This window comes from Physeter macrocephalus, chromosome 12 (genome assembly GCF_002837175.3).
Source record: "Physeter macrocephalus isolate SW-GA chromosome 12, ASM283717v5, whole genome shotgun sequence".
Classification (NCBI taxonomy): Eukaryota; Metazoa; Chordata; class Mammalia; order Artiodactyla; family Physeteridae; genus Physeter; species Physeter macrocephalus.
The window spans coordinates 43794202-43806431 of NC_041225.1; the positions used below are offsets into that span (position 1 = coordinate 43794202).

Consider the following 12230-nt stretch of genomic DNA (forward strand, 5'->3'; position numbering starts at 1 on the left):
ATAATCTAGATAGAAATAGTTGTATCAATTAACTTTAGTGAGTATCTATCCTTGGCTACCCTTGAGAGGTACGAAGAGGTAGTAAAACCATCTTTGTCAGTTGACAGTGTGGAGGGGTAGATAGTGCACGTAGAAAAATGTGTAATGCAAACATTCATCTGGTAACATATGTACCAATTTTAACTGTTACTAAAAATGATCTAACCTTTGCTTTGTTTTAGGCCTTAGTAAAATGCTATTTTCTAACACATATAAATCACGTATTGGGAATTAAAATCCAATCTGAGCACCTTGCTATAATGTTTTAGACATTTAAAATCGCTTAGTTTTGGAAATTCCCTGGCGGTCCAGTGGTTAGGATTCTGGGCTTTCACTGCCAGGGGCTGGGTTTGATCCCTGGACGGGGAACTAAGATCCTGCAAGCCGCACGGTGCACCAAAAAAAAAAAAAAAGCAGCAACAACAACAACAGCAAACTACAGTAGCTTAGGTTTTGTTTGTTTGTTTGTTTGTTTTTGTGGTACGCGGGCCTCTCACTGTTGTGGCCTCTCCCGTTGCGGAGCACAGGCTCCGGAAGCACAGGCTCAGTGGCCATGGCTTACAGGCCTAGCCGCTCCGCGGCATGTGGGATCTTCCCAGACCGGGGCACGAACCCGTGTTCCCTGCATCGGCAGGCGGACTCGCAACCACTGCACCACCAGGGAAGCCCTAGTAGCTTAGTTTTGATAGTCCTCGACAGTTGCCTTCCAATTTAGTAGAGTTGCTCTTTAGGAAAGAACTAATAAACTCTTGTAGTTAAGGTGTTACGTTTCATTTCTAGCTCTTTGAGTGTGGACTCTCTCCAACACCCTGGTGTTTTCTCTTGCCTTGTGGCAAAAACAGAGAGGTAAATTATATTGCAGAATGAAGCCACAGAAATAGGTGTTCCCCGATTAGTAGAGACTAATCTAGCAGTTTTACTACTTTCAGCGTTCTTTCCTCCCTGTGTTCTCACCTCCAAACCTTTGCCTAATCCCTTATATTCATAATCTAGTGTACCTCTCCCCATGCCTCTGATACTCCTCTTGGATTTGTTTAGAAAGACTTGTAATGTCCTTTGACCAGTTTAATGATCCTCATTCTCTTTAAGTTTTTAACTGCACTACAATTCTTGAATTAGAACAGGTTCATTAATTCCACAAATTAACCTTTTAAAAGGTTAATATTTGTATACCTACTGTGTATACCTACTGTGTGCCAGTTAAAAAATATACACCTGGGGTCTTACAGTATAGTGAGGGAGACAGGTGGTAAACACAATCACACAAATATGTAAATAAAAACAGTGAAAAATGCTAAGAAGAAAAAGTAGAAAGTGCTATGAAAGTGTCATGGCTGGCTGATTTTGATTATGGGCTAAGAGAAGTAGAATTTTAGTTAGAGCTTGAACAATGAATAGGAGCTGAGCAGGTGAAGAAGGTAGGAGGGATTATTCAGAGCAGAGAATATACTGTAGTGAAGGCCTTGGAGTGGGGAAAAAAGATTGGAGAATAGAGAGGAACCGAGGATGGGTCAGTGTGGCTAAAGTGCAGCATGCTATGAAGAGAAGTGGCTATGTCAGGAATTTTGGATTTTGTTATATATGAGATAAAACTTCATGGAAGGAGTGTAAGCAGGAATAGGGTATCGGATTTGTATGTCTGTGAATTTATGATTTATTTTTGAAATAGACTAGATGGGGCTTGGTGATTAACATATTATAGGTTGTGAGAGTGGAAAAGATTTCAAGGGTGACATCTGAGTTTCTGGTAGCAGCAGTTGGGTGGGTGTCGGGTGCCTTTTTTTTTTTTTGGTATGGGGGATAGGGAAGAGTCGAGGAAAAGGAAAATGGAGTTTAGTTTGGAACTCCTTAATAAATAGGCAGATGCTTGCAGGAATGGAGCTTAGAATAGAGCATTAAAAATAATAGGAGCATTCTTTTGAGAATAGCTTGTCTCCAAAATAGATGTGTTTATACTATATCCAGAGTTATTAGTATTAAAATCCTCTAGTCTAGGCCTTTCAGTGTTTATCTCTTTAATGTAAATGTAAAAGTAGAGGTACGAGTCAATATTTTAGATTCAGTAGTTGATATGCAGGCAGTTAAACACACAGTTTTGGTTTTAAGGTTATAATCTGCCTTTTTTTTTTTTAAAGGGGAGCAAGAAATAGAAATTAAGATACAACGAAATATTCAGGACTGACTTCTTACTGTACTTAAAAAAAACATTTTTTTTAATCTTTAAAACTTAGAATGTAAGTATTAATATCTCCTTAGAAGCAGAATGAGAGTTAAAAACAAACGCCATGTGAAGGTACATATAATTTCCTGAATATGTATTACTGAAACGAATAATTAAAGAAATGCATGATACCTTAGTCTGGCAAAAACTAAGGGAAAATATGATGGCTGCCATCATTTATTAGAAAGGGGGCTGCTGAGTCGAACAGATATTGAACTTGGTTGGCTATGGTCTATTTATTAATCAAACACTTCACAGTGTTTACCATGTGCCACACTGTCCTAAATAACTTAAATATATTAAATGTTTAGTCTCCTAACAACTCTTGAGTAGGTACAAGTATTATCCTGCTTTTTGTAGTTGAGGAAACTGATGCATGGAGAGGTTAAGGTCAGAAAGTTAGTAATGGAGTTGGGCTCCGCAGTCGGTACTTTAAACTATAATGCATTACTACCTGGGTTGTAAGAAGGGAATGTGGTTGGCTTTAGGCAGATGAGGATAGCTAAAGCTCAGTTAATTTATTTCACTAGTGTGAGGTTTTACTCTATCGAGATACTAGAGTTTACTAATCCATTCTATTATTGATGAGCATCTAGGTGGTTCCTGTTTTTTGCTCTTAGACACATTGCTAACATGAACAGTTTTCTTCATATCTCTTTTTGCACATGTGCATGAAGAATTTCCTTGGGGTCATGGTTCTCTTTAGTGCTGCTTCACAGTAGAATTCTTGCCACTTACCAAGATCTGTTTCCCAGCTAGTGTCCCTTTGGAACTCTTGCTCTTACCATAGAGCAACATTTTTCATATCTTTCCAACATAATACAGTTTTATCTTCTAACAACACCCATGAATTTACCCAGATTTTTAAGACACCCCAAAAATTGTGTGAAGAAATAAGTATTTTTCTGGAGAGAGATTGCAAGGTTTTCATAAAAGCATTCTTTTTTTTTTTTTGGTACGCGGGCCTCTCACTGTTGTGGCCTCTCCCGTTGCGGGGCACAGGCTCCGGACGCGCAGGCTCAGCGGCCATGGCTCACGGGCCCAGCCGCCCAGCAGCATGTGGGATCTTCCCGGACCGGGGCACGAACCCGTGTCCCTTGCATCGGCAGGTGGACTCTCAACCACTGCGCCACCAGGGAAGCCCCATAAAAGCATTTTGTAATCATAAGAACAGTGAAGTCAGCCTTCTAAAAATTAAAGATTAACAAGGAAAATTAAGTAAATATGTCATTCTATTAAAAAAAAATTCTGTCTTTAAAGTCTTCATTTTCTTCTAGGCCTCCTCTTCATAGATAGTGTTAATAAGAAAAAGCAACTACATACTATACAGAAGTCAAATAAATAAACTATATACATATTTTTAATTTTTTTAACACTAGTAGGGATGGCTTGATTTCATATTTTATTTAGATCATTTTTGTCTTTGATTTGGAGAGTCTGACTCTTGTGTTATCACTAATAGGAAAGTAGATAGCATCATTTTTTTCTTCATTCTTTCAAAAATCTTTCAGTCTCCCAAGGAAAAAAGACTTATTTCTTCATACAATTTTTTAGGTGCCTTTTTCTTTCTTAAAGTTTATTTGGGGTAGAATTAATAAGAAAACAGATGTTACTATAGAATCTTAAGTCCATTTAACCAAAATAATTTATAATTGCCACTAATGTTAATCGTTTATTTATGACAACCTACTATTGGATGACAGCAGAGCTAAACTAAGCTATTAATCCCAGCACACTGGGTGTTTTGGCTAACATTATCCCTTTCTCTCCTCATCAAAAAGTATATCATAAAGAAGAAAAGTTAAAGTAGCTTTATAATAAAGATAACCTTCAATCTGCACTAATTTTATTAAAGTAATTAATTTATAAATGTTGTAATTTTAACTGTTATTAGTAACAAGTTCCTTTCATCACACTTTACAGTTAATGTATGTGGGAGAGAAAATCTACTGCCCTTAGAGGTTTGAGAGTTTCTTTTATTTCCTCACAGAAAAGAGAGCATTAGACCACAGCTTCTTTTGACACTCAGCAACTGTTACCTTATGAGATAATGTACGATGGATCGTTTTTTCCTGCTTTCCCAAAGTCACAGTCTGATATCAGCTACCAATAGGTGTATGGAGAAGTGTTCCATTGGTCTAAAGCTGACTCTTTTTCTGAACTTTCCTGATTAACTGTTGCATAGGACTGCTGCCTGTCGTTAATTCTGTTTCTGGCAGTTAATTCGTGATATTATTGAGTAATTTCAATTGCTAATTGGTTCTTGAGGATGTCAGGATGGTGGATTTTAAAATTCTCAAAAAGATTAAGGCATTAATAACATACTTGAAACAAAACCTTAAAAAGATTACAAAATAACAGGAAGATTAAAAATAAACAAATAAAATATTAAAAATAGTATCATAGTATTTAATTCCAAAGAAATTAATAGGCTGAGCACACATTTAATATTGTTCCCACCCCAAACCATAGTTTAGTTAAACAACAACCAAAATAAAGTCAACAAGGGTTGTTGTTGTTGTTTTTAGTCACAAATCAAGAGATGTAGGGAAATGGGAGAAAATACAGCAAAATTTTCGAGGCTGGAAAACAGCTAGAATAGCGGTAACAATCTTATTAAACCTAAGAAAACTATGTTTTAAGTGGAGAAAGCTAAGGACCAATTTAATTTGTACTGGTGACTCTTCAAAGGCCCCAGGCAGTGGTAGTATTGTGTACTTCTGGAAGTGGAGGCGAAGAAGGGAAGGGGATTAAAATAAGGAGGATTATTTAAAAGCTAAGAAACAGATGCCTGGGTCTCGTCTATTCTTTGCCACTGTACTACTGCACTGCTCCCATCTTGACAGATGGGAGACTTGAAGTTTATTCTCTAGCTTAAAACAGAGCACTAGTGAACACCAGGCATACTGAAGGGGGAGGGGGATTAGATGAGCATTGGCATTTTGAATGCTGAGAACCCTTGCTCTCATCTCCATTACTGGCTTCCCAAACTGAGTCCTTTATCCTCCAGGCAGGAAACAGGAAGAATCTTCTGTTAAGAATCTGACTGTCCCAAGAAGAAAAACCTAAAGGCAAAAAGGAACTGTACTCTAGTTGGTAAAATTGTTTCTTACAGGGGTACAGGTTAACAATTCTGAAACTACTTTATATGTATACAGGTATTGAACAAATAAGTAAATAAGTGGTAGATAATGGGAACCAGGTTTCTCATATCAGTATTTGTGCCCTAACAGAGGGCCTGGCCGGATTGCCCTATAGTGAATGTCACAGTCAGTAGCCCCGTGTACATGATTAGAGCTTTCAGTAAACTTTTTATATCCAAACAACTAAATACCATCAGGCATCTAAGGAAAGCATCTACTATGACTAGCAGGAATGAAAATAAACAAATAGAAAATACAAACAGCTTGGAGAAAATAGACTATGCAGCCGAGAAAATTTTATGTATATGCACACATACATATATGTACACATCCAGCTGTATATAGATGTACATATATGCATATACCATATATACACATACATACATATCATATGTGTGTGTATAAAACAGCTGCAGAAAGTTGGGATGCTACATCTGTAAAGCAGAAATAGGGTATTTTAGAAAGAACATTCAGAGAATGAAGAATTCTTATAAAGTAAGAATATATAGCAGAAAAAAAACTCAATAGAGGTTTGGGTAATGAGGAAAATTTTTTAGAAAGTAAAGCAAAGAGGAAAAGAAATGATAAACAGATTATAAAAGAAAATAAAAAGAAGGGTCCAGGAGGGTTAACTTCCTATTATTAGGAGTTCCAAAGAGAGAACAGAATAAATGAAGGGAAAGAAAAGAATAAATAGTATAATCCAAGAAAATTCCCCAGAACTGAGACAAAGTACCTATTGAGTACCCAGTATAATGGACGAAAAGAGACTAACACCAGTTGAAATAATAGGATATCCAAATAGCCAGCTGTGATGATCAGTCTCTATATAATATTCAGGGAAATGCAAATTGAAATGAGATCCCATTTTCATCTGTTAGACTGGTTAAAAAATAAAGTCTGACAATATCAAGTGTTGGAAAGAATATGGGTGAAAATGGTTCTCTTACACACTGCTAGTGCGAATGTGAAACAATCATTAGGGCAACAATTTGACAGATGGTGAGTAGAGCAGAAGATATGCAAATACTACAACTCAGAAATTCCACTTCTGGATATTACCATTAGAAATTCTTGCACATGTGCATATGAAAATATGAAAGAGAAGCCATGTACAAGAACACTCATTGAGGCATTATTTGTAATAATGAAAATTTAGACAACTTAAATACATGAATGACTGGGCTGAGATGTGGTATATTCACATGTACATGAATGAAACACACACACACCTCAGCAGGGATAGAGCTCCAAAACAATATAATACATGAAATCAGCAAAATGCAGAATATGTACAGTTTAAACATGTATATTTTAAAGCATAAAACATCAGTGTACATTGTTTATGGATGGATATAAAAAAATTGACCAGAGGATATATACTAAATTCATGATGATGGTTATCTCTATCAAAAGGTGGGGGAGTGAAAAGAGTGGGCTTTGTGTGAGTGTGGGGCCTTTTGATTTATTGGTAATACTTCATTTCTTTAAAAAGAAAATAAATATATCAAAAATGTTTACTGTTATTACTTATGGGTAGTAGATCCATAGATACTACTTTGTTCTGTTTCTCTATATATTTTAAAATTCTGGCCCTGTACCTCTGCCTAACTCCAAAATAACAAAGGAGGAATGTTTTATAGATTTCCTTTTTTACTCTTTCTATGTGTTAAGTGCTATAGGTACTCTTCTTTCACCTTGCTTCCTCATCTGATTCTTAAATCAGATTGAATATAAGAGGTTAATAAACTGAATAATTTAATAAATTAAATTAAAGGAATTGAGGTGCTGCATAAGCCAGCATTTGTGCCAGAACTGGAAGCAGATAATGAAGACAGAAAGGCCTTGCCCATGAGGAGAGAATTGGAACAAGTAATGGGAAGCCTCCAGGCATGAGGATCTCTTAGGAGTTTGTACCATCCATATCAGGTCTCCTGCTTTGGGTTCCTGGAGGTGAGGGGGTGTGAGAAAAGACTTAAAATATTAAGCTCTGGATAGCACAGATAATACATAATAAATACTAGGAGATATATTTTAAGAATAGTGAGCTGGGGCTTCCCTGGTGGCGCAGTGGTTGAGAGTCCGCCTGCCGATGCAGGGGATACGGGTTCGTGCCTCGGTCCGGGAAGATCCCATATGCCGCGGAGCGGCTGGGCCTGTGAGCCACGGCCACTGAGCCTGCGCGTCCGGAGCCTGTGCTCCGCAACGGGAGAGGCCCGCGTAATGCAAAAAAAAAAAAAAAAAAAAAAAAAGAATAGTGAGCTTACTGATCTCATAATGCCAAACATCAGATCATCAGCACTGCTCTTTTTCTCCCTATTTCTTCATATTCCTCTTGTCTTCTTTGGTTCTCTGTGTATCACCTGTCTCTTGATTTCCATATTTTTCACTTCTCATTGTCTACATATCTTTTTGGAGTATGGATTTATCTTGTGGTTTTCTGTCTTCATGAAGTCCCTGAGTGACTATGCTCAGCCTCCACCTCAGCATCATTCCTGTATTCCCGTTTGGCCTTGAATCATCAGGACCCTAAATCATTAGCAGGATCCATCTGGCTTCACTTACTGCCTGACTTTGAAAAAGTACCTGTAAAAACTCTTAGGTTTTATAGAAGAGAGTGGCATTATTTCACAAAGATTATACCTGTAGCCTTAACTACACAAATGATTTTTGAGGAGTGCTCTTCCTTGAAAGTCAGAAAATGACAGAACCTGGGTTTGTGGTTGACTAAATGAACAATGCCATCTTTGCCATAGTCAGTTACTACTTACCAATTCTTAAGCAAATTTACCTAGGAAAACATTCAAAGATACAGTGCTTCACAGATGCAAGAACACAGAGTAGTAATTAGGAGGAATCTTATCACCCAAGAAATGTTTTAGGGACTTAAGTTGATTACAAATGCAAATAAACTAGATATATACAGTGAGAACAACCCAACTAAATATAATGTAAGTTGGGCTAACCTAACTATAAATTCCTTTCTTTAATAGTTTAAACTATGTCATTATGAAGAGCTAGTCCAAGTTTTTTTGAGTTTTTGAATTGTGGGTTTAAATCAAGGAAAAAGGGAAAGAAAATCTTGAAAATACAAAAAGCGCTCTGTTTAATTTAGAGGGACTGTAATAGGTAAGCACTTTTGGATCCAGGTCATAGGATCATCCAATTTTCTAACATTAGATAGATGTGCCACTTTAATGCGGAATTCAGCATTGGGGGGAATCATGATGTAGAGAAAACATAGCCTTTATTTAAAAAGCAAAAGCCTAAAACAAGCATCAGAAAACCCACATTATAAATATATTATAAAATAAAATAAAAATAGATTCGTATTCATTGATTGTAAAATGCACTAGATATATAAAAAGTAAACCACTAATTTTATTTTTGAGTATATGAATTAATTTGGGGGAGAATTTACATCTTAATGCTATTGAGTCTCAGTGAACCCATGAAAATATTCAGTCACTCTTTTTTTAGTCGTTTTGAATTTCAGAAATGTTTTATAATTTTAAGTGTATAGGTCTTACCTATATTTTGTTAAATTATTTCCTAAGTATTTTATGTTTTTTGATGCTATTATAAATTGTTTTGCACTTCCAGTTGTTTACTGCGGTTATATAGAAACACAATTGATTTTTGTATACTCACCTTGTGTCTTACAGCTTTGTCAAATCACTTATTAATTCTAGTAATCATTTTTCAGATTCCTGAGAATTATGTACCAACATTTTTTCATTGAATAAAGACAATTTTAATTCTTCCTTTCTAAGCTTCCTTCTCTTTGTTTTTCCTGACTTATTGCACTGATTAGGACCTCCAGTACATCTATTACAATAATGAAGAGATGTGGTTAGAGTGAACATTCTTGCCTTGTTCCCAATATTAGGAGAACTCCCAATATTTCACCATTGTACAGAATACTAGCTGTAGGTTTTTCATTGATCCTCCTTATCAGATTGAAGGAGTTACCTTTAATTTTTAGCTTGCTGAGAATTTTATCATGAATGGGTGCTGAATTTTGTCAGATGTTTTTCTGTACCTATTGAGATATTTATATGCTTTTTATTCTGTTAATGGTGTATCATCCTTATATATTGCTGGATTTAATTTGCTATTTTGTGTCTACATCCATGAGACTGATTTTCTTTTCTAGTAATATCTTTGGCAAGTTTGGTATTAGTGTTTTGCTGGCCTAGTAAAACAATTGGCCTAGTAAAACAATTGGGGTGTATCTGCCTTTTATTTTCTGGAAAGTGTGCACAATCGTTATTATTACTTCTTTAAATGTTTCAGAGAACCCACCAGCGAAGCCATCTAGGCCTGGAGTATTGTTTTGTTTTAATTTACAGATTAATTTCTTGTAGTAGATAACATTCTGTTCGTTTTTGTGGTTTTAATAATTTATATTTTTCAAGGAATTTTTCACTTCATCGCAGTTACTGAATTGATTTGCATTATGTGGTTTAGAACATTATATTTGTAGGACATGAAGTGATAGCTGTCCATTTCTGACATTGGTAATTTGTGTTGTCTTTCATTTTTCTTGATCATTTTTGCTCAAGTGTTAATAATTTTTTTATCTTTTCAAAAAGTCAACTTTTTTTTTTTTTTTTGCGGTACGCGGGCCTCTCACTGTTGTGGCCTCCCCTGCTGTGGAGCACAGGCTCCGGACGCGCAGGCCCAGCAGCCATGGCTCACGGGCCCAGCCACTCCGTGGCATGTGGGATCCTCCCGGACCAGGGCACAAACCCATGTCCCCTGCATGAGCAGGCAGACTCTCAACCACTGCGCCACCAGGGAAGCCCCAAAAAGTCAACTTTTGATTTTAATTTTTTTCAGTTGTCCAGTCTTCATATTGGGTATTGTTTTGACTTCAAGTTCGCCAACTTGTTTTTGTGCCATCTCAAATCTTCTATTAAGCTTGTCCAGTGAATTTTAAAATTTCCATGTTGAACTAGTTCTTGAATTTTCATTTACTTCTATTTTATAGTTTCCATTTGCTACAAGTATTTCTCATCTGTTCACTTATTATAACATCCTGATCATACTCATAATAACTGCTTTAACATCATTATCAGTTAATTTCAACTAATCATCTTATGGTTTCTATTGACCCCCCTTTTTCTTCCTGATCTTGAGTTACAATTTCTAGCTTCTTTGCATGTTTAGTAATTTTTTATTGTATATTGGGTATTGTAGATAATATTGTGGATTATCTTTTTCTGAAGAGTATTGATTTTTGTTCTAGTAGACAACTGAATTACTGGCTGGTAAATATACACTTACTGTGCAACCCAGTTGCATTTATGGGTGTCTGTTTATTTACTTATTTATTTGGTTGCATCGGGTCTTAGTTGTGGCACGCAGGCTTTCTAGTTGTGGCACTCGTGCTCCAGAGCGTGCAGGCTCAGTAGTTGCGGTGCACGGGCTTAGTTGCCCCGCAGCATGTGGGATCTTAGTTCCCTGACCCAGGATCAAATCCGTGTCCCCTGAATAGGAAGGCGGGTTCTTTACCACTGGACCACCAGGGAAGTCCCCATTTCTGGGTGTTTATCCTAGAGAAATTAACACTTATGTTCACCCAGAAACCTGTACACAAATATTTATAGCAGCTTTATTCATAATAGCCCCCAGTTGAAAACAACCCAAATGTACTTCAACAGGGAATGGTGAAAAAGAAACTGTGGTACCTTCAAACCATGGAGCAATAAAAAGCAACAAACTATTTGTATATGCAACATGTTGGATGGATCTCGGGGGCATTATACTGAGTGAAAAAAGCCAATACAAAATGTTTCCATACTACTTGATTCAATCTTTGTAATATTCTCAAAGTGACAAAATTATAAAAATAGAGGGCCGGTAAGTAGTTGCTAGGAGTTAAGAAAAAGGGAGTGAGGAGTGTGTGATTATAAACAGCAAAAGGGAATCTCATTTGTGGTATGGTTATATAGGGGTACTTGGATCAACCAAGGATTTGAGGAAAATTTGCATACAGAATTAAGGTCCCCCACCCCTTTACTGTACTGCCCTTCCTACCATGACTTTCTCCTCCTATTATCTAGCATTCTGTCAGCTCTGAACTACATTCTCTAATGCCTCAAGCCAGTGAGACAGCGGTTTTCTCCCTTAGGTCTAGCCTCCCAGTAGTACTTCTTAAGGGGTATACTGGAAAGAGTTCTCTTAAGGGAAAGTCTTATAAGTATAGATCTTATTCAGTATGATTCCTTTCTTTCAGTGATCAAATTCCCTATGTTTCTGCCTGCTTTTAGTCACTTTTCAGTGTTTTTGAGTAATTTTTATTTTGTCCAGAGTTAATCATCGTTATCTGTGGGCAAGTTAGTCCAATACAAGATAGTTCATCTTTACTGGAACCAGAGCTCAATGAATTTTATTTTTAGGTATTAGGAATATAAAATTTTTGTAAACTTTTTCAATAAAAAATTTGAAAGTTGAGTATCATAGTAACTTTAATACATAGTGAGAAGTATTACAGAAATGAAAGAAGGAATTAAATGCAAACTGAAAACATTAAAAATCAGAATTTATAGGTAAAAAGAAAGATAAACATACAAATGCAGCCAGAAAAAAATTTTAAGACATATAAATGGACCTGTCAAGAGATTAAGGGCAGAATGCAATTATGTATTACTCAGGCAGCAGTCTTAAATAAGAATATATATTCAGGGGCTTCCCTGGTGGCGCAGTGGTTGAGAGTCCGCCTGCCAATGCAGGGGACATGGGTTCGTGCCCCGGTCCGGGAAGATCCCACATGCCGCGGAGCGGCTGGGCCCGTGAGCCATGGCCGCTGAGCCTGCGTGTCC

General features: G+C 36.8%; 1 protein-coding gene across 1 annotated transcript in view; it reads left to right on the forward strand.

Annotated features, from left to right (window-relative positions):
• Nucleotides 1-12230, forward strand: part of NCOA1 (nuclear receptor coactivator 1) — a 269372-nt gene that overhangs the window by 137233 nt on the left and 119909 nt on the right. The window lies entirely within an intron of this gene.